This window comes from Cervus canadensis, chromosome 3 (assembly GCF_019320065.1).
Source record: "Cervus canadensis isolate Bull #8, Minnesota chromosome 3, ASM1932006v1, whole genome shotgun sequence".
Lineage (NCBI taxonomy): Eukaryota > Metazoa > Chordata > Mammalia > Artiodactyla > Cervidae > Cervus > Cervus canadensis.
This window is the reverse complement of record NC_057388.1, coordinates 33798897-33823060: the sequence shown is the minus strand read 5'-3', so window position 1 is coordinate 33823060 and position 24164 is coordinate 33798897. Positions and strand designations below refer to the sequence as shown.

The 24164-nt window shown below is 35.5% G+C and overlaps 1 protein-coding gene across 6 annotated transcripts in view; it reads right to left on the bottom strand.

The window, feature by feature from the left end:
* The window catches only part of SEMA3A (semaphorin 3A), a 506842-nt gene extending 483586 nt beyond the window's left edge, over positions 1-23256 (bottom strand). For all 6 annotated transcript variants that reach the window (XM_043462900.1, XM_043462898.1, XM_043462899.1 and 3 more), the window contains exon 1: positions 22784-23256. The gene's annotated coding sequence lies outside the window, so the exon portion shown is untranslated. The remainder of the gene's footprint in view (positions 1-22783) is intronic.
* Between the last annotated feature and the right edge of the window lie 908 nt (positions 23257-24164).

Genomic DNA, 24164 nt, shown 5'->3' with positions numbered 1-24164 from the left:
AATCCCCAATTCCCCCAGCCAAAAAGAGATAGTCTAAACCATCCATATTTCTAAGCATTTTTTTTTCCACCCTGGTTTCTAGGGAAACATGCTTTATACCTACAGCTGACTTGGGAAATCCTTTTTTTAGATCTCCGGTTCCAATAAAAAATGTGCTGCTTCTAATTGTGAACAACACATTAGGAATACTGGTCCTTCAAATCATCTGACATAATTTTTGTTCCCTCAGTAGCTTAGGTTAATGCCCAGGATCATTATTAATTGCACTGACTTGACACTGATTGCTAACTAAATTTAATAGAGTTTTAAGAGACTAACTCAATGAACAGTAGTAGATGGCTCTGGGGATTACTTCACTTCAAATTGAGTGCCCAGTCTATTAAAAAAAATATTAATATTTATGGCTATACTAGAAAAAAAGCATATGTGAATATATATGTGTGCTTATATATCCATGGAAGTGAAATCAAGAGAAATGGAACATATTTCAAAATTGAAGAAACAGTAGCTGAGAGTCAAAAAGTCAGGTACAAAGAAAAACACAAGTTGTACTGTCCTATTACCCTACACCAACATGTTTCAGGAACAGGCAGAAATTTGAGGAAGGCTTTGGACTTAGATGTGATTTGAATCTAGGATAAGGAGGAGTTAAAGTAAACATCTAGACACTAAAGGTGAGGAAATCTCAGGAAACATCTTAATTATTTGAGAAATAGGTTCAAACTCATTGCATTTTTACTGGTCATTAACCACTGATGTTTGTTCTGTCTTTTAATCCATACTTTGCTTGTCTTTTATCCTATTATATTCTCATCTTTTTCAGATAAAACTGCCCCTCCATTTCACCAGATAAGACATTCAATGTTTGTCAAACAAAATAACTTTAAATACTTTAGAGCTAAACAAAAATCTTCTTTCAAAAACAAATCCATGTGCCAAAATGGATCACATAATATAGTCAGGGGTAAATCAGTATTCTGCTCTTAAATTTTTACCACAAGGCACTTCACCACATTATTTCAGGGGAATATCAGTGCACTAAACCAAGGCTACAGATAAAATCATATCAGTAGGTTTAAAGAAAAGGGAAATCTCAAACACAGTAAAACATGGACATTCATAAAGTAAAGTAGTACTTCAACCCCAAATGGCAGATAATATAAATAGCAACAGATTTTGAATTGCTGTAAGTTCAGAGTGACACACATATCCTTGGTAACACATCCAATGACGGTGAGAGTGGCAATAAGAAGGATATTGTATATGGGACATCAGTGCTACAAACTGGCCTTTGGAGTTAGGCAGGTCTGGGTTTGAATCTCAGCTCTACCACTAACTCTAGACACGAACCTAAATAATTTACTTAGTCTCTTTGAATCGTCATATATGTTTTCTTCATGAAGACATTGCCTGGGTTTAAAACCAAAAGAAAAAAAGAAAAAAAAAAAAGAAAAAAAATGAAACTATGCAGACACACACACATACACAAAGATTACATTAACAAACGATACAGAGTTAAGCAGAGTACCCAATACCTACTTATTAAATATGCTTCCTCCCTCTTACTCCTTTTGAAAGTTTTAATATTTCTATGTATAATCACTTTATTTTCCATAATTTTAAGTTACAAAGGAATAAGATTATCGGAACAAGAGAAATGGAAAACATTAAAATGCCATCCATGAATAAATCTTAGTATTATATATTTGTCAAATATAATACATGTTGTAATTACCATGAAAATGGATGGATAAAAATATCCAATCATTCAGTCAGTGAAGACACTAAGGAAAGCATTTAAATTAATAAATAAATTTTTAAATTAAAAAAAGTTTAAAAGAAAATATAAATAAAAACACTATGCTAAGGCAGGAATGAATCATACTTCTATTTTCCATGTCTATGTTGAAGGAAGAATCCAGAGGCCTGAGACACACAGTTCCTGATCTTACTGAAGAACCGGTACAGCTCAACACCCGACAAAGTGGTGTATGTTACATCATTGCAACAATGGCACTCAGTCCCATCAGTTAGCAAGTGGAAAAGTCCTACTCTTTCTCTTTCTCTACCTCTTGGCCTTGGGAAAAATGTCTCTCTTAGATTTCTCTGACCATAATGTAATATTAAAGATGATATAATCAGAAAAAAAAACAAATGAGCTAAACCTGAACTTTCCTTGCTAGGAGAAACAGCCTTCCCATATTTTAAATGAAAAAATAGATGAAAGATACAAATTGTGCGTATGCCAAAAATAGCACCATGCAGAAACTGCACCTAGAACAGGGCCTTTCTGTATGGTGAAGGCGGTCATTGAGACAAGTGAACCTAAAGCTGTTTCAGTTGCTCACTCTCTGCGACCGCATGGACTACGGAACACCAGGCTTCCCTGTCGATCACCAACTCCTGGAGCCTACTAAAATTCATGTCCATCGCATCAGTGATACCATCCAACCATCTCTTCCTCTGTCATCCCCTTCTCTGCCCACCTTCAATCTTTCCCAGTGTCAGGGTCTTTTCCAATGAGTTGGTTCTTCAAATCAGGTGACCAATGTATTGCAGTTTCAGCTTCAGCGTCAGTCCTTCCAGTGAATATTCAGGACTGATTTCCTTTAGGATGGACTGGTTAGATCTCCTATAGTCAAGGACTCTCAAAAGTCTTCTCCAACACCCCAGTTCAAAAGCATCAGTTCTTCAGTGCTCAGCTTTCTTTACAGTCCAACTCTCACATCCATACATTACTACTGGAAAAACCATACTTTTGACTAGATGGACCTATGTTGGTGAAGTAAAGTCTCTGCTTTCTAATGTGCTAAGTTGGTCATAGTTTTTCTTCCAAGGGGCAAGCATCTTTTAATTTCATGGCTGCAGTCACCATCTGCAATGATTTTGGAGCCAAACAAATAAAGTCTGCCACTGTTTCACTGTTTCCCCATCTATTTGCCATGAAGTGATGGGACCGGATGCTATGATTTAGTTTTCTGAATGTTGATCTTAGATTTCTGACAAAACGTGGTCCACTGGAGAAGGGAATGACACTGAAAGATGAACTCCTCAGGTTGGTAGGCGCTCAATATGCTACTGGAGAAGAGTGGAGAAATAACTCCAGAAAGAATGAAGAAGCGGAACCAAAGGGAAAAAAAAAACACCCAGTTGTGGATGTGATGGGTGATGAAAGTAAGGTCTGATGCTGTAAAGAGCAATATTGCATAGGAACCTGGAATGTTAGGTTCATCAATCAAGGCAAATTGGAAGTAGTCAAACAGGAGATGGCATTTTAGGAATCAGTGAACTAAAATGGACTAGAATGTGTGAATTTAACTCAGATGACCATTATATCTATTACTGTGGGCAAGAATCCCTTAGAAGACATGGAGTAGCCGTCATAGTCAACAAAAGAGTTCAAAATGCAGTACTTGGATGCAATCTCAAAAATAAGAGAATGATCTCTATTCCTTTCCAAGGCAAACCATTCAATATCACTGTAATCCAAGTCTATGCCCCAGCATGCTGAAGAAGCTGAAGTTGAATGGTTCTAAGAAGACCTACAAGACCTTCTAGAACTAATACCCAAAAAAGATGTCCTCTTCATTATAGAGGACTGGAATGCAAAATTAGGAAGTCAAGAGCTACCTGGAGTAACAGGCAAATTTGGCTTTGGAGTACAAAATAAAGCAGGTCAAAGGTTAGCATAGTTTTGCCAAGAGAACGCACTGGTCATAGCAAACACCCTCTTTCAACAACACAAGAGAAGACTCTACACGTGGACATTACCAGATGGTCAATACCGAAATCAGATTGATTATATTCCTTTGAGCCAAAGATGGAGAAGCTGTATACAGTCAGCAAAAACAAGACCGGGAGCTGACTGTGGCTCAGATCATGAACTCCTTATTGCCAAATTCAGATTTAAATTGAAGAAACTAGGGAAAACCACTAGACCATTCAGGTATGACCTAAATCAAATCCCTTATGATTATACAGTGGAAGTGACAAATAGATTCAAGGGATTAGATCTGATAGACAGAGTACCTGAAGAACTATAGATGGAAGTTCAGGACATTGTACAGGAAGCAGTGATCAAGACCATCCCCAAGAAAAAGAAATGCAAAAAGGCAAAATGGTTGTCTCACCAGGTCTTACTAACAGCTGAGAAAAGAAGAGAAGCTAAAGGCAAAGGAGAAAGGGAAAGATATACCCATTTGAACACAGAGTTTCAAAGAATAGCAAGGAGAGATAAGAAAACCTTTCTCAGTGATCAGTGCAAAGAAATAGAGGAAAACAATAGAATGGGAAAGACGAGATCTCATCAAGAAAATTAGAGACACCAAGGGAACATTTCAAGCAAAGATGAGCACAATAAAGGATAGAAATGATTTCCCAGATTGTGAAAGAACTACAGGAAGCACAGGTGAGAAATTCTGCTCCCTTCATACTGCATAGAATTCTGGGCCTGGTTGGGGTGTGGGTGGTGTATTTTCCTCCTCTTACAGTTATGCTCACTGCTCTTTTTTTCGAGAGAAGTATTTAAAATCATTTTGAAATGAGTACAACTATTCCTCTTTGTAGCAGCTTTTACCCTTGATATTTTTATCTTCTAGGCAGGTATAATAAGGAATAGGACCTTTTTCCTCCTCAGGAGGGTGAGAACTGGTACATACAGAACCCAAATGAGAGAAAACTGAATTATTACTATTTGGCACTTACATAGTTTCCTCTGAAGAGTGCAAAGTACATCATAAAATGCTAATTAATAGCCAGTGTTTTTCAGCAAATCCCTAGGTAGGGCAAGAGCAGGTGATGATCCCTACACCTGCACATTTACCCTGGGGGGAAAAGCCCCATCCTTGGCAAAAACTGAGAAAAAAGTACAAAGGACCAGTGGGAATGAATGTTTATACTGGGTCAGAAGAACTGTCCCTCTGTTTAAAGGAATCAGAGAGCATTGGAGAAATGTGAGAAGTTTAAAAAAAAATGAAAAGGGACTGAAAAGAGAGGCAAAATCTTTAGCAGTACAAGAGAATGAAATAGGATGAGGAAAAAACAGTGAAACATCTGTGACATCATTTTTCTTTCAGAAGGCCTCAGATGGGCTCAAGGCGCCAGAGTTCTCACCCCCACCCCCAGGAGTCCTGCATCCCAGGAGTGCTGGAGCCTGGGGGGGGTTGGGGGGCGGATATAGCCCCTTTCACACTCCCTGGTGAAAGTGTATTTTGACAATACACATTCAATCTGAGGTTTTTTTTTTGCAATGATGAATTGTTAGAGAGGCAGAAACTGTTTTTGCAGTTGGTTTGCTTTTTATATCTGCTTGTGTGTTTGCTTGTTCATCTGGTGCAAGGGTATCTGTGCATGTGATGAGTTGTTATACTGTCTTGTCATTGGTTTTACGGTGATGGTGGTGTGTTGACTTGTTGTCTTAAGGTTGAAAAACCCATATGAAACAGATACCATTTTCTTAAATTCCTTCCTACTTAATGTTTGAAAAAAGATCAAGTGAGAAAATGCAGTCACATAGATGTTGAAACAGACTTCATTGGGCTGCGCAGGACACCCTGACCTAACACTTTTACAGATAAAATAAAATCAAGATGAATTTAAGGTACAGTTTTTAAGGAAGAAAATTCACATGACATGCAAACTGGTGGTTTAGTTGGGAAGTAGGAAAGATCCCTATTTATTTTCTTTTCCTCAATATTTGATAAGTAATTAGAGTTGAGCAAATATTTTGTTAGCAGATGGGTGATACGCACAGAAATATGGATTTACTTACACAAATCCTGATTACCTGGGCACTCATTCCTGTTCTCACATGAAACACAAGGGTCAAAGCAGAACAGCTCTTCTCTCTATTCCTCCTTATAGAATAGCCTCTACCCTTGTAGTTTTCTCTAAAATGTTTCAGCATTAATCTTATTGGCTGCTTTGCTCTCCTGATAAGAATATCTCCAGTTTTAATACAAATCTAGGTTAAAATTCATTTTGGAAGAGCATGAAAATAAAGTCAACCTCACAGAAAATTTAAGAATCTTTTTAAAAATAAGAAAAAAAGAAAGAAAAGGGAGCTATAAAATAATGTTTTAAATATGTTGCAGCTATCCAAATGTAGAGCTAACATTTAGAACTAATAATCAGTAGAGTGATAAACTTTGAAGTTAAGCTTTATTAAGTTAGTCAGACAGTGCTTAATCAGAATAATTAAAAAATTTATTCAACAAATAATAAGAATGTCTAATATATGCAAGGCATTGAGGGGCCCAAGTTAAAAGACAAACATAATAAGCAAATATAAAAATTATGTCTTTTATTAATACTGTGTAAACTGATTTTCTATTTAAATATTCATCTATTAAATTATTACAATCTTGTGTTTCTCCTGCAAACAACAAATACTCCAGAGTGATACATTAAAAGCAGAGAAAAAGCATAGAAAATAATTTACATTTTCTATAATCCAGACTTTAAACTGCCCCTGAGAACCCAGTGTAAGACAATAACTTGCTTGATGTCCAGATAAGTTTATAACACTACTAAGTGCAAATTAAACTAACTATTTCTTATAACTTAGGGACATGGCTACCGTTACTTCTTATTCCTAACCAATTTCTATAGGAAGAAAAATTAATAACATTTTAATCAGTTTTCCAGTATCCAGCCTCTATTATAGCATTTAATATTCAATTCATCTTAAAGAAACTTGTATTATTCCTAGTTGTTCCTCTGCAAGTAAAAAGCATTATAAAACAGTAACTGCAACATGTTTGTAAAAATAAAATACCTAAAAAATACATCCCAAATATGTTTACAATACTGATTCAATGACAGAAATGACAAAAAAAATGCGCTTGAAGTAACAAGGTTCCTCAAGTAATATTATTAAAAGAATAAATGTATACATTGGAAAGGTTTACAAAGACGGTCAGAAATTTACTTCCAGTTATTTGCTCAAGGTCAGAGCTAAATCTGCATATATTTTTCATCACTTTGTGTCAAAAGAATGGTAATGTATACAGATATGTCTAAGCTATACATAGTGACATGGGAATATGAAAGCTATTAAATTAAAAAAAAGCAGCTCATCGCTACAGCCATAGGATCTTTATACCTGTAAGAGCATCCTCTGGGTCATGAATGAACAAATGACAAAATTGCTCAGAATGAAGTAAACCTATGGAGAGTACTTTCTGTGAAAGCTATTGATTAATTCTCAAAATGCATGGTCAGTATTGGATTTGGTTTGCCTTTGTGGAGCTCCTTTGGACTCTCCTGCCAAGTCTCCCTCTCATTATCACCTTCTTTCCCAGGTAACTGTAAATTTCAAGGGAACTGCTAACCAGTTGATGTTGAGGTAACATCCTTCTAGAGTTGAAGTCATAGTGTTACACTGGCTTGTTTTTCCGATGAGACTTCACGTTCATAAAATGCACCTTGAAATGCAGTTGTAAAGGAGACCCTACTCTGCCCTCAGTTGCTCACACATCCTAGTTTCAGTTCCCTCTGGGACTTGCAGCAAAACTGAGCACTTTTGCAAATCTAAAAATAATCAGTCCATTAGTATCAAGTTGCTTTCCTGAATATAGCAAGGTGCTCTTTGTGACTGCTTCAGCCCCAGCCACCATCCTAAGATGTATTATGTTCAGAATACAATGAGAACTTCTCTGACTTATTGTTTTCCTTTTAAGACTGAAGCTGTAAAACAAAACTGCATATAAAATTACACACAAAACTTTGTGCAAATTTGTAACATTATTTTACTACATTTATAGGGGATGTGAATGTATATCTTGGCAAAAATAAAACCATGATATAAAACAAACACAATAAATTGGAATACATTAATTAACACATTTTCTTTCCAATAACAATTATTGCTATTATACATACTTCTCCTGAGACATCCAAAAGAGAAAATATAAATTTTGCAGACTACAAAGGATTGTGAAAATGGGTGCTATTATTTCAATAAAATTGGCTATATCTACAAACAAGAATACTTACAAGAACAAATTTAAAGCATTGTTTTTAAAGAAAAAATTCCATTTAGCCTTCTCTCGGTTATTATTTGAAATTGGATAGAAAATATTTCAGGCAGTCATTATTCTTAAAATAACTGGTTATTTTTCCATGTCTGGAGTTAATACTAAACAAGATTTCAGCAACAACTATAGGAAAAGTTTATTTATTTTTCATAAATTTATAGGTTTTTAGAAAGCGATATGACACTGCAATGATTATAAATCTTATAAACGGTTCAATTAAAAAAAGCATTGTTTTGTCTTTTTCTCAAATATATACTAACAATCTCCTCAAAATAATTTTCTCATTTTGAATCTTTCTTTGAACACCTGGAAAATGAATTAGTACCTATGCAAAGAAATGGAGTCAAATGTTCTCTTTCAAATGTTTTTATAGCCACTCACAGAACAATAAAAGCATTCTACTAAGATTCTTTTCAATGCTAAAAAAATGCATTCAGGGGGTCTGCTTTGGGGGATTGTAAAGGGAGAAACCTGGGGTGCTTTAAGGTTAATGGACAGTGATTAAGGTTAATGGCTGAGTGCTTAAGGTTAAGTGCTATATTTACATAGCTGCCAATTCTCTTAAAAAAAGTCTTCATGTCTATCAATCAGTTCCAGCTAATAGCCAATTAAACAGAAAATGAGGCATAGAGAATGAAGGTAAAGACCCTTCAATCTACATTTACAGGACAGAATTGCCAATTCTCTATCAAGAATTTAGTGAACACCTACTTTGCCATGACGGTGTCGCACACATGGAGGCAGAAGCCATGGCCTGTGTCCACGAAGTTTAGCCTCTAGCAGGGAACGGAACTAGATATGGAAATATGAAAATCTCAGTACAAAGAGCTATCAAGTAAATGACACAGCTAATATATGTTATGGCCTTCCCTGGTGGCATAGTGGTAAAAAACCCATCTGCCAATGTAGGAGATGCAGGTTCAATCCCTGGGTTGGGAAGATCCCCAGGAGAAGGAAATGACAACTCACTCCAATATTCTTGCCTGAAAAATGCCATGGACAGAGGAGCCTGGTGGGCTACAGTCCATGGGACTGCAGAAGAATCAGACGTGAATTATCAACTAAACAACAACAACAACAACAAAGATACATACTATAAAATCTAAAGTAGGAAGATATACTACTGAGCAGAAGATAAAGAGTACATGAATAATTTATTACTAATATGAATAAGTAAGAAGTTCAATAGATAAAAAATACTCCTTTTGAAACTGATCAGCACCCTGGGGGGCCCTCCTGAGTACAAACGCCTTTCCTTGTCCACTGTTTCTTATTTGTAGGAAAAAGGTTTCCACCCCCTAGACCATCCTTGAGTTTCACCAAAGGACCGATTCAAACAGTTTCTAAGCAAGAAGTAAGGGAAGGCAAAACCAAAGAGAAGCAATCAAGAAACTGCAAAGATGAAAAACAGGATCCTGGTTCCTCCTCAAGGAATATACATAACAATGAGTTTTACTGGGGAAGTGAGGCCCCCACCTCTTCAAACTACACAGGAGACAACTCTACACATGGACATCACCAGATGGTCAATATTGAAAACAAATTGATTATATTCTTTGCAGCCAAAGACAGAGAAGCTCTATACAGGCAGCAAAAATAAGACTGAGGGTTGACTGTAGCTCAGATCATGAACCCCTCATTGCAAAATTCAAACTTAAACTGACGAAAGTAAGGAAAACCACTAGGTCATTCAATATGATCTAAGTCAAATCCCTTATGATTATATAGTGGAAGTGACAAGAAGACGTGGCAAGATACACAGAACTATACAACAAAGATTAATAACCCAGATAACCACAATGGTGTGATCACTCCCCTAGGGCCAGATATCCTGGAGTGCAAATTCAAGTGGTACTTAGGAAGCATCAGGACAAACAAAGCTAGTGGAGGTGATGAAATTCCAGCTGAACGATTTCAAATCCTAAAATATGTTGTTAAAGTGTTGCACTACATGTGCTAGCAAAATTGGAAAACTCAGCAGTGGCCATAGGACTGGAAAAGGTCAATTTTCATTCCAATGTCAAAGATGAGCAACGCCTAAGAATGCTCCAGCTATTGCACAAATGTACTCATTTCACACGGTAGCAAGGTAATGCTCAAAATTCTTCAAGCTATACTCAAATAGTGTATGAACTGAGAACTTCCAGATATTCAAGGTGGATTTGGAAATGGCAGAGGAACCAGAGATCAAATTGCCAACATCCTTTGGATCATAGAAAAAGCAAGAGAGTTCCAGAAAAGCATCTACTTCTGCTTCATTGACTATGCTAAAGACTTTGACTGTGTGGATCACAACAAACTGTGGAAAATTTTTCAAGAGATAGGAGTACCAGACCATCTGACCTGCCTCCTGAGAAATCTGTGTGCAGGTCTAGAAGCAACAGTTAGAACTGGACACGAAGCAATGGACTGGTTCAAAATTAGGAAAGGAGTACATCAAGGCTGTATATTGTCATCCTGCTTATTTAACTTACATGCAGAGTACATCATGCAAATTTTGGGCTGGATGAAGCACAAGCTGGAATCAGGATTGCTGGGAGAAATATCAATAACCTCAGATATACAGATGATACCACCCTAATGGCAGTAAGTAAAGAGGACCAGAAAACCTCTTGATGAAGGTGAAAGAGGAGAGTAAGAAAGCTGGCTTAAACTCAACATTCAAAGAACAAAGATGTTGGCATCTGGTCCCATCATTCACAGAAAATTTGGGGGGAAACAATGGAGATAATGACAGACTTTATTATCTTAGGCTCCAAAATCACTGTGGATGATGACTATAGCCATGGAATTAAAAGACGCTTACTCCTTGGAAGAAAAGCTATGATAAACCTAGACATCATATTAAAAAGCAGAGACACTGTTTTGCTGACAAAAGTCCATATAGTCAAAGTTATGGTTTTTTCAGTTGTCATGTATTTATGTGAGAGTTGGAAGAAGGCTGAGCATGGAAGAGCTGATGCTTTTGAACTGTGGTCTCCGAGAAAACCCTTGAAAGTCCCTTGGACAGAAAAAAGTCAATCAGTCAATCCTAAAGATCAATCCTCAAAAAAAAGGACTGATGCTGAAGCTGAAGTTCCAATACTTTGGCCACCTGATGTGAAGAGTTGAGTCAGTAGAAAAGACTCTGATCTGGGAAAACTGAAGGCAGGAGGAGAAGGGGATGACAGAGATGGTTGGATGGCAACACCAACTCTAAGGACAGGAACTTGAGCAAATTCCAGGAGATAATGAAGGACTGGGAAGCCTGGTATGCTGCAGTCCATGGGGTTGCAAAGAATTAGACATGACTGAATGGCTGAATAACAACAAAGGTCCCTACCCAGGTGGGGATGGTAACTTCAGACTCAGCTCATGTTTCCTGAAACATGGCCCTATTACCCTTACCACCAACCAATCAGAAGAATGTCACAGACTCTGCAGCCCTCAGCCCAAATTTTGTATGTTAAAAAATGCTTCCCTGAAAACCATCAGGGATTTTGTGTCTTTTGAGCTCGAGCTACCCAATCCCCTTGCTTGGCCCTACAATAAACCTTGGCTCCTAACTTCAACTTTTGGTTTATTTCACTTCACTGTGCATCAGGCACACAGACTTGTATTTGGCAAAGCTTTGCAGTTCTTTTCACATGGAAACTCTCAAGATTGGTTTAAAGCAAGATAGCAGTAACAACAAAAATGACTAGAGACAGTAACATCAGCACACGAACTTCGATTTCTATATAAACTTACTTAGATGAGGCACCTCTGAAAAGTTTAGGCTAGTGTAAGGCTCTGAAGTATCCGGCAGTTATCCAAGCAAGCTCCATCACTAACCTCTCAATGACAACATGATTAATTACACAAATGAAGTTCACTAAAACAAGATTAATGTTCATCTCTGCAGTAGCCACTGGCAACATTGAGCAGCCTCACTTCCACTCAATTAGCAACATTCAGTCAGAGTATATTGTATTTCTTTAATTTTTTTTTCACTCCCCCTGTATTTCTGACTGATTTTGGAATATATCCTACGGTTGGAGAATGTGGGGGTTAGGGGCTACGGAGGAACCCTTGGAATGGTAGAGAAGGTAAAAAGTAGACTCTTATATAACACATAGTCATTAAAAGTAAATTTGAAGGTTTCTCTTAAAGGTTATTTTCATTCAATAAGTTTCTTCACCCTTGGTTAATTTCAAAATTTTAGAAAGTTTTAGTCACTCTGTTGTGTCCAGCTCTTTGCGACCCCATGGATTATAGCCCGCCAACTTCTCTGTCCACGGAATTCTCCAGGCAAGAATACTGGAGTGGGTAGCCATTCTCTTCTCCAGGGGATTTTCCCAATCCAGAGATTGAACCTGGGTCTCCTGCATTGCAGGCAGATTCTCTATTGTCTCAGCTACCAGGGAAGCCCCCAAATTTTTAGGGCGTGAACTTAAATCAGACAAAATAAAGGGGAACCAAAAACTGACACTGAATTACAGTAGATCTTGATCTCCTGATAGTGGGAGTGTTGGTCAGGAAACAGCTTCCTGGGTCAGGGCCTGCCTGAGGCAGAAGGTCACTCAGAGGTGGAATGGAAGGGTGCTCAGCCCTTGTCCTGAAATTCAAGAATTTGTGAATTTTTCTGAAGCTAAAAAATTAGAGACCCTTTCTGAATTAGGGTCAAGCTCTTACTAAAATGTAAAAACCTCAGAAAGGGTGAAATTTTATTAATTAAAGGTATCCAAACTGTATTTTCAATCTCCTGTGTCTGTGTAAATTGGCTGGCTGTCATTACTACACCAATGGAATGAGTGCTTTGGTTTAGAAGTTACCAGGAGGAGGAGAACAATGAATAATGACAGCTAGCCAAAGAATAAAGGCTATTTTGGAGTATAGAGATTGTTGAACTGAAAACTGTGTTTGGGCACAAGTTCAGGTTCTGCAGAAACTGGAAATCTGGATTTTGAACATGAGGGTGACTCAGTTGTTGAGAAGAGAAACTGTCCTTGAATTAGGAAAGTTGTGAAGGGAATGGAAGTGTCAAAGTTAAAGTTCATAACACTCAAAATTTGCAAAGTTCAGTCCTCTTCTTCATATTTCCTAGTTTTCCATGCTTCTACTTACAGAAAGATTCACTCTGAATGTGGGTTTGACCAATGAAAAGATACTGGGTCAAATGTAAATTGCAGTGATCTGCAGATCTTTGGAATAGTCATTACCACTATCTTCCTTTGTATATGACTCAATTATTAATGGCTTGCTGTGCACAGGTTGGGATCAAATCTAATTAAAAATTAACATTATTTCAAAGGTCTTTTAAGTTAACTTTGAGATGCCTTATTGAAATATGTCCAAAAAATGTGTTAAATATACTATCCATCCAAATTAAGAGAGCTGATATTAAAACTTAATATTTCAGATAAAAAAATGCAATGAATAGAAAAAATATGTAACAGAAATTTTGTACACATCTGAGAAATTTTCTAAAGATTCATAGTTTTGATTTCAAAAAGGAATACGAAATAATTATAATACATTTTCATATTTCTTTAACAAATAGCATCCTTAATATGGTTGCATGGTTTTTTTCTTATTATACATAATTTAAGATAAATTAAGTTCACTATTTTCAGCTAATTACATTGTACCACCTCCATTTGATTATGATGTCTATGGCTTGACAGAATAAAAAATTATCTTTAATAGAAAAAAGCCAAATTATCATCTATTTAAAGTCTAAGAAATGCATTTGAATTCCTTAATTCATGATAAGCACTTAACAGAAGCTAGCAAAATTAACTGAATCAATGCCCTCATTTTTTAACATTCAAGTAACTTGAGGATATTTAATTACTCAAGAGTTTATTAATTCAGTCAAGATTGACTAAGTCATTTAAAATGTATCATAAAAATAAATTTTAAAAATCAACATATATCTTTGTAAGAGTAATTTTTTTAACAAAGTTTATTGTTAAATTATGTTTTATGTACTACTATTGATTAATGTTAAATATCATAAACAAAGTAATATATATGAACATTTTTTAAAATTAGGCATAAAAGAAACTATATACATCATCTATTTCAAACTTTTTATTTTATAGTTGAAAATATTGAGGTAGTATAATTAAATGACATGACCATGGTCATACTGATAATTTTAAACTTCTGGCAAGTAAAACCTATGAACTTTTGGTAAATTCTCTATACATTATAAGACAATGTACACACATTTTATAATAACTGTATAGCTAATATCAGTTCCTAAACAGTAAACTAATGGAGTCAACCTGAATTGCATATAGTCTCTTAGCATTCATTTACTTAAGTATCACTATTTAAAATTCTTAGTACTTTTAAAATCCAGTAATTAGCAGTGACAAGCACAGTAATAAAAGTACTCAAGATGCTCTAAAACTGCCCATCCCATAGTCCTTTCAGACAAAAATAGCTGGAGTTAATTCTTAAATGCTAATGATTATGTTGTAGGAACTCAAAAGATATCATCTGCTCGGTCCACTGCTTCCTTCTCGCCACTTCACATCCTTCCCCAAAGGCATGCTTACCTCCTGTGTGGCCACAGCTGATGTGCCACGATGGGCCCTGTTAGCCTCTTCCCATGTCAAAAGTGTTTCTCCAGAACTATCATGGTATACTGAGCTTTGGAAGCAATTCTATGCCTATCTTATACAAAGCCTTGCTTATATTAAGCAGCTATATAATTGACTCTGAGTTTTAGTCCATTAAAGTGTAGTCTTTACCTTTCTAATTTAGTCAAATATAAAAGACACAAAAATTCCTCAGAAATTTTAATTAATGAATCTAGACCTTTTTCAACCCTTCAAAATTGGTTGGTGTGTACGTGTGTATAGTTTTTTAAAGTTTATAGAGAAGGCAGAAATGCTTAAAATGTTTTAGAAACAAAACCAAAACAACAAATGACAGCAGGTCTCTGCATTAACTGAAACTATAAAGTGAGGTATGCTTTTGTAGACAGAATGGACATATGCAATATTACTCCTTAAATTGGGGACTTCCCAGGTGGCAAAGTGATAAAGAATCTACCTGCCAATGCAGGAAGATACAAGAGACTCAGGTTCTATCCCTTTTTGGGAAGATACCTTAGAGTGGGAAATGTCAAACAGCTCCAGTATTCTCACCTGGAAAATTCCATGAACAGAGGAGTATGGTGCGTTACAATTCATGGGGTCACAAAGAGTTGGATATAACTGTGCAACTGAGCACACATATGATCCTTAAATTAATCTCAAACTTCATGTTATCTACCTGTGGATAAAGGACTAACAACATGCTTTTTCCTTTTTCATGAAAATTTGATCTTTTATGAACTGTTTAGCTCTATTCTTCTGATAAAAATTAGAATCACTAAAAAAATTTACCCATGGTAAAAATGAGCCTTGACTACTTCACTGATTTGGGACTGGGATTTTAGCACACACCCACATATTCACTTTCACACACAAACTACATACACACACAGAGCAAGTTATTTACACATTATTATAACACAAATTAATGAATATATTTAAATATATGATTTAGAGATGGTTTGACATAGAATATATATTATTTTCCACATGATAAAACCATCTATAGCATTTTCATTCTTATAAAAGGACCATAGTAAAATGCCATCCCAAAAGAAATGATGTTACTTGATATCACATTCATTTCTTATATATTTTTTTCATTTCTTATATTTTCTTTAATCAAAATATAATGGTGATAATTGATGCTTCTGTCAGGATGACTCTTACCATATGTACATAAGGTATGAGCTATCCTTAAGGCTCATAATATGTTGAAATAGTTTGAGTCTCTAATTTCCAGTTCATTGGATTGGAAATGTAAAAAAAAAGTTTCTGTTTCAACTTACACTTTTTGTGAGCATCTTGGCATGTTTGTACATCTTTATTGCTTTCAGTGTTATACTACTCACTTAAAAACATTTTTATTAGTGTTATGTTATTCATAAAAATGAGAAAATAAAACACACAGCTCATTTGTAAAATGGAAATTAGAAATCTATTTTTGCCTATCAATATGAAGATTAAATATAATAATGTAAACCACAGGGCATAGCCACTGAATTAATGTTTCTTCTCTATATTCACCCACATATACTTTTATACACTAAAAAAAGGGGAAATGTTTGCACACAAGCTAATCTTACTCAAATATTCATTTTGTATAAATTAAATATGTGGTCACATTTGTTGTGGTAATATATACATCTAATATTGAAGTGAAAAAAAATTTAAGTTATTGCCCTATCTTGTGGACTAGCTGGGAGCAGATGACAATATACATCAATGTTTTATGTGAATTTTAAGACACCTTCACTATGTGTCAAACCAATGTTGGCTGTGACTAAATGGCTAAATTAAACTTAATTCAAGGATTCATTATTGTAGATTCATCTTCAAATGGTAAATGCTTTTTTTCAATTATCTACTTTCTCTCATTACTTAAATTATTCAAAATTGGACAAGGAAGAGACCCATTAAGAAATGACAACAATCAAATATGGATTCTTCATTAAATTTACAATTAGGGAAAAGGTTTGAGAAGTGCTTGTTGTTTGGTCCAGGAAATAATTATTTATTCAAACTCATTGTTAAGTGTAACTCAGATTCAGATACAAGTTTTCTGATTAAACATCACTGAAATATATTTTAATCTAAGGGAGAAGATAAATATTAAGCTTTCTGTGATATAAAAATTACATCAAACATACAGTCCTGCACTACATGCAAAATCCTTTTAAAAGCCTGCTAGTCTTGTGTGAATCCTCATGTATATGACTTGTGCCTTTTCATATGTTTTTGTCATATGATAAAATTTCAAAATTCTTCCTGGAAACTTTACAAAGAACTTTGCAAAATTCTTCCACATGTAAATCACCAAAATGTCACATCATGCACATTCTCCACATTTGGAAAATGAGTTACAAGTTGTCAAAAACAGTATCTCAACCCCAGTGTTCTTACTTCACATTCAGTGACCCACTTATGCAGAATTTTAGATTTATAATTGAGTCAAGTGTAATTAAAAAGCTAAAATGTATACACACAATTAATAGCGTAGGTTTAATCTAGGGAGAATAAATTCTTGAATGACTGAAAATACTATTTATTGGGAAAATGACTATCTAGCATGTAAAATTTAAGCATATCAGCACATGTGGCCAGAAACAGAGTCAAAAACCTTAAACTTCTAATGGTAATATCAATAGAAAACTAATCATCTCTTTCTGCTATTCATCCAAATTTCAATGTACAATATTAAGGAATAAAACAAAATGAAATTGCCTGCTAATTAGATGTCTGTATTCTTGAGTTAGTCACACCTGCAACTTTTACTTTAAACATGAGTCTATCAGGAAGCCTAAACATAGAGCTTTACCATACTTTAAATATTTTAACATTACATACTTTAAACATAGAACTATGATAAATGTACTTTATAACAAAATGAAAAATTCATGTCCTGCTCAAAACAGGTTTCAAGGGGCCTAAAATGAGAATATTTATTGCTAAGTAGGAATAGATACCAAGAACTCTTAGATATTGGCTTCAGAAATAGAAACAAGGTGGCCAGAAGTCTGGTAGGTGTAGGAAAACTGGGAATGAGAACCCTTCATACAAAAGGAAGGACCATGAGTTGAGTTGTGTTTGATTGCTGTCTTGGGATTCAGGATGTATGAAGCTGGGGAAGTGAGTTGAGATAGCCAACCACCACCTAAAGGAAATCAATCCTGAAACATTCATTGGAGGGACTGATTCTGAGACTGAAGTTCCAAAACTTTGGCCACCTGATGCGAAGAGCCAACTCACTGGAAAAGACCCTGATGCTGGGAAAGATTGAAGGAAGAAGGAGAAGGGGACGAAAGAGCATGAGATGGTTTGACAGCATCACCAGCTCAATGGACGTGAGTTTGAGCAAACTCCAGGAGATGGTGAAGGACAGGGAAGCCTAGCATGCTGCAGTCCACAGGGTCACAAAGTATTGGACATGACTGAGTAACTGAACAACAACCAGCCATCAGATATAGGTGGAACTGTCCACCAGCACAAAGTATTACCTACAGTATTTCTAATATTTCCCAGAACATGAACCAATAATACTTAGCATCAGAATTAATTGTGAACTGGTGCCCTGGAGGAAGGTTTGGAATGGGTCAAGTAAAGAGTTGGGGTCGGGGTAGGAAGGCTCTCCCACTCAAGATGGGTCTACAAATAAACAAAAGCAGCTTCTGGTTAATTCAAAAAGGATTTATGAGGATCAGATTAACTTCAAGGAGCTAGTCTGTTGATTTCTTTGAGTAATGATAGTGACAGAAGTCGTCTTTGACTACTGTTTTTTAAGTAATCATTAATCCTCAAGGTATTTAGAACTTTTAGATCTTGTCACCATAGATTAATTTTTCTAAGATCTTAAGATCTGAAAAAAATGACTTGTTTTTCTTTTTCTTTTGTATAATAGTCTCTGGTTTTATATATGCCAATCATATTTAAGAATCTTTTTCAAATACCTTTCATCAAAACCAAGAGGATATGTGAGAATTATAGTAACGTTATCTACCTACTTTTTCAGAAAAAAATGGGCAGAGGTTGCTAACATTTTAAAGGCATTTCCTCATGTTCATTTCATTTGCCTTGCCTAAATATACTTGTGTTTATAAAAGTAACTGATGTCTTGGCTTAAAAATTAAAAATATGGACTTGAAAAAATCTTTTTAAACTGAATATTCTGTTTTTATCAGGGAGTGAATACATAAGCCTGTAACGATACAAGTTTTGTTATGAAATAGAGCACTTTTTATCAAAAATATTTTGGTTTTGATCTCTCTACAAAGAAATATTCTCAATCATATTGATGAATGTCTGTCTTAGGGAGAAAGTGTTTCAGCTGATAGAGAAACCACAAATGCAGGTCCTTGGAAAATCTGTATATGAAGTGAAAATTTTCAGATATGTGCTTTCCAGGCTGTGTTCTCATGACAAAAAAGATATATACATTTACATATATATATACATATATATATATATATATATATCCACAGATAAGGAGAAATCCAACTAACAGTCTATCTTTAAAAAGAAAAATAAATATCCGGGTGGTCCTATTGAATAACTAAGGCCTAAAATCCCTGAGGGTAAGTAAGTGAGAGCTGGTATTTTTCAGTGTCTTGGAGGTGGGAATGTGTTTTGGTTACTCTTTTTGGGAGGCCCCTGTGATTAGAGTCACCTCTGAAAGTCAACAGTGGCTTGGTTGGAAATACTCTCAGGAAACAAACTCTTCTCAGAGACTCAGTATTAATAGGAATGGAAATTTAGCAACTGAGTAAGAGTGAATGGATCAGTTCTTCCCCAAATGTCTAGGGTGTAAATACAACTCCTTCTTTAGCTATAGTAAAAAACTATGACAAGTAGTAGCATCTATAAGTGCTGAATGATTGATGTAACTTGAAGTGAGGTCATGCTTATTGGCGTTTAACTTTTTAAATTTTGTTTGATCGGATGTTATTTCCATTTATAAATCCCTTTCATTGAGCAGTCCTTTTAAAGTGATCAGAGATGAAGTTAGCTGTACTGATAATGAAGTCACTTGTTAGAGAAGAAGTCAAGTCCAGTGGTTGGAGGAGATATTTGTCCTTGGAGGAAGTTAATTTGAGCCCAAGTTCCACTACCTGCTAGCTGTGTGACACTGGCCAAGTCCTTCAACCACTCTATTTTATATTTATAAACATGAATAGAAACAGTACCTACTTTGGTAGGCTGTAAGAACTAAATAAATAATGTGCACAAAATGCTCAGAACACTGTCTGGTTCCTTGAGGAATTCCCAACTAATGTTATTCATTAGTACCCTATCTGGAAGTAGGTGGCCTCTAATTCAGAGCGAAAAATAGAATCCTGAACAGAATAGTATCTGGAAGACAGAGCTGTGGTCATTGATAAGATAGGAGCACATCTAGGATGTACTGTGTCCATTATAAAGTCAACTACACTGTTTCCTCCTTGATTGATCATTGAAATTGGATTATACTTTTTCCTATAATTTCTGTCTTGATATGTAATATAGTTCCTTTAATGCAAGTGAAAATGGAATTATTAAATCCTGTAATTGCTGATTTAAGGTTAAAAAAATAAGTTATTTAAAAGAGAATATCCCTGAGAATAAGTTGATATATTCCTGTGATGCTAAAAAACTTCCTCCAAGCATATGGAATTTTCACATCTAATATATATCTCTATATACTTACATTATTTGTATTAATTACTCATTACAATCTTACTTGAAAACATGCACAGATAAAGCCACAGGGATACAAAACACATAGTTAAATGAAAATAAATGGTCCTTATTTAAGGACCATCTAATTTGTGAATTCACAAATTTTAACATGGTATTTATTAGCAAAACACAGTTCCATTTAAAAGCATTTTTTTTTAAGTTGGACTTAACCATAATGCTTTCTAGCACAAATTTTAATTGGAATAGTTATAACTAAGCCACGATTATAAGTTTTAGATGACTAAATTACTTCTCTGAGGACGTCACTAGGTTTATACTGTCTTCAATTCCATTTAGCTATATTCTTCAATAAATTTCACCATTGGTGACATAAGATTATCAGCGGAAGTGACCCATTTATATTCACTTTCTACCATATAGTTAGCATTGAAACATAATAAATCTTAGGTAAAAATATCAAACTCTTTCTCTGTCACTCCATCTTCACCCCCAGAGTGCCTCTTAAAGTTTATTAAATTAACTGAAATTGAAGCAAGGTTATATATTCTAACTATCCAATGAATAATATTCTCATTCATCATCCTATGCCCTCAATGTTTGGTTTGACTGACTTTTTCAGTTAATTATTATTTTTTATATGAACTAAAGATATTAACCAATGTGTTTCTATCATGTAATATCAAACATGAAGTTTTTAAAAAGTGTGGTATAGTTCCACTTGATTTTTATTACACTTTGAAAGGCAAATGAAGTAAATCAAGAAGAAACAAATCTGAATGCAGTGCTGAAGTGAGGTCCAGCCTTTCAAACTGGCTTCCTATTAATCACACAGCTGACCTTTCATTAAGGGGCACTTGTTGGAGTCATTGACACGGTTACAGCATTCACATGTGTGAACTGTACTCTGTGGTATTCATGTTCTGGCAAAGGCACAGTGAAATTAGATTCTCTCCCTGTAGGGGGTAGACATTGACCGCTATTCAATGCCAACAATCGTCGGTTAAAGTATTTCATGAAGAATGACTTTTAAACTGCATTTACTCCGCCATCAGTAATGTCAAATGCAATTCTTAAAGAAATATATTTAACTAGTGGTAATTAATTAAACCTCTCATAGCAGCAACTTTATCCAAGCTAAATCATTTCTGAAAATACACAAAGGAGTCATCAGGATTCTACCGTCATGGCTTTTAAACCATCAATTTTATGATGTCCATCTATAATAGTTAGAAAACAAAAACAAAACATCAGCCAGGGGGGAATTATTTAAACAATGCAACAATGTTTTATCTAATTCCACTTGTCTATGTAACTTATACATGTGAAATGTCTTTTGGAATGACAATGCATTTCAGACTAATTTTTTAAATAAAAAATGCCTAAATTAAGAAAAAAAAAAGATAAAACCTCAAAAGACTACAAACAGATACGACGTGCTGACAGTTTTTATTGTATCCTCTTTTAACATGATCATCTTTGTGCAATATTTGATGGACTGAATTTGGGAATCATAACTGGAATCTTTGTCAGGGCACATGTCCCCTGTGTTTATTTGCTACGTGGAACATCACACATTTGAACAGCAAACACATTCTTTCACATTGGTTGACATTCCACCTGAAAAGGTCCACCACAGTTAGCTTGTTAACACAATTCAGGATATATGGTATAGTAGTAAAAAGACTCCCCATAGCCAAGTAAAACTTGGAGTAGGGGACTCAAGGAACAGGGCTGTACTTAGATCAAATCTGAATTTCAAGTTCAAACATAGTTTAATGGTGAATCTAAAGTTGTAAATGCAAAGTAAACGCAATGTGAAGGCTGCTTGAAATCAAGCATGAAAGACGAAAAAGTCAAAGTTGAGATTTCCCACATCTGGTTTTAATATCTTTTCTTATACTATTAGACAAATGACCTTTTGTTTTGTTTTAAAAATTCATTATCATTGTCATGGCTGCTACAACTTAATATTGTTTTTAGAATTTTTAAGGTCACTTCTTTGGTAAGGGACCGAGCTATAGAATGGATTTAAGAAAAATTACAAGCATATTTCTCCCATTAATGTCTGATTAGTGATGTAACAGAATAGCTATGTGTAAAAGTTGAAATCCATTTTCAAGAAGAGTTTGTGCCTTCTTAAATAATTATTTTCCTATTCTCAGAACTATGACAAAACAGTTGCCCATCATCATTTGACAGCAATAAAGGACATTTCATCCAGAAAGAGAGGATAGTATGCTAGGCTACAGGATCGAATTAGCAATATGATTAGCACCACATTTCAGATCCAAGACCTCCTGAATGAGGAAGTTACTTGCGGAGCCTAAGCTTCAGTGACAGTGCCAAGGCACTGTTGCAAAATGAAACCGGAGGAAATCCACAGGGTTATCAACACAGGTTTTTTTTTGCTAGTTCACTTTTGCACAGTCTTCAGAGGATTCCCTGAGAGTAAACATCCTTAATTAATTCCCAAATAAAAGAAGGAAAGATAAATTTTCCACTTACTGCATTTGCTGTCCTTTGTCCACACGCTGAAATGAAAGGGTGGTTCTGCCGGTCTTCACCTAGCTCCAGGTTGCCCTCCGGATTAGGCATAAACGTGAGCGGCAAGAAGCGTGTTGACTTTGTAACGATTCAAGGAGCAGCCCATCGCGCTGCCGCCTGAGAGCCAGTCAGGACAGAGTGCTAAACTTCAGCCTGAGAGCACAGAATCTGTTACTCCTGAGGCTCTACCATTTCACCTACACCTGGGCGGATCTATCAAGCTTCATCTCTATTAGAGCTATTTGACTCTGTGGTTTAAGAGGCAGAAGGAGGATAAAAAAAAGAGGCTTGCCGTTGTCACACTTGTTTCCTATTAAAGAGCCTTACGGTGGATTGAGTAATTGTGTACGAAGGTAGGCTGGCTGGCAGATGTGTGCAGCCCCAGCGGAGCACTAGATTCAAGGCAGATGGGTTGTACCAGGGCGCAAACAACATTGGAGGAGAGAGAGGCGTGATTAAAACAGCAGGCCTCTGTTTTATAGTGCTGGAAGTGGGATAGCCTTAAAGCTCCTGGGAACTGGAGATCCCCAAATGGCATTGCTCTGTAGCATGGAAAACAATAAATCCAATAAAAAAGAAAGATGTTTGAGCAACGAAAGTTATAGAGATATTTATAATGTTCACTTTAACTATTAATGAAGGATTAAATGAAGCACCCCTCCCCCACACACTCTAACTGAACTTAATTAAAACTACTCAATCATGGGTCATAGTGGGTTACTGATAATGTTAATGTGATGGATTTGAAACAGATCCCTCATTCTGCTGTATAAGCCGTGGTTATCTTTTAAAATCTGAATTAAATTGCTTTAAGGAGATTTACACTGTCAGACAGATTGACATTCTGCAATTGGGCATTTTTTAAAGATATAACTGAAGCCAATTGCTAGGAAAATATCCTCTTGCAGGTGTGTCTCATACCACATATTATCTCAAGCAATTTAACCCATGGAAACTTTAGAGCTGTCTATGTCACCTCTCTCTGAGCATCAAAAGTGTGTAAGTAATGAAACTGAGTGTCTGTATGTATGTGTGAGGGTTTTGATATCTTAAAGACATTGCAAGCATACATGAATATACTACAGATAAAAAAATATACTACCGATAAAGAAACACCTACAGAAATAGTGCATAGGAGAGCAATTCATATTATTTAAAAACAAACAAACAAACTGGACTTCAGTAAGCCAGATTAAAGTTTACCTGTGACTACCTGAAGTTTCTTTCATGAAGTTCAGCCAAAAATTAAGATTTTAAGATTTCAGAATTTTTCTTTGGAAAAACAAAATTTTATATTTTCATGGTTTCACATAAAATGCTATGAATAGTTTCACAGTGATTT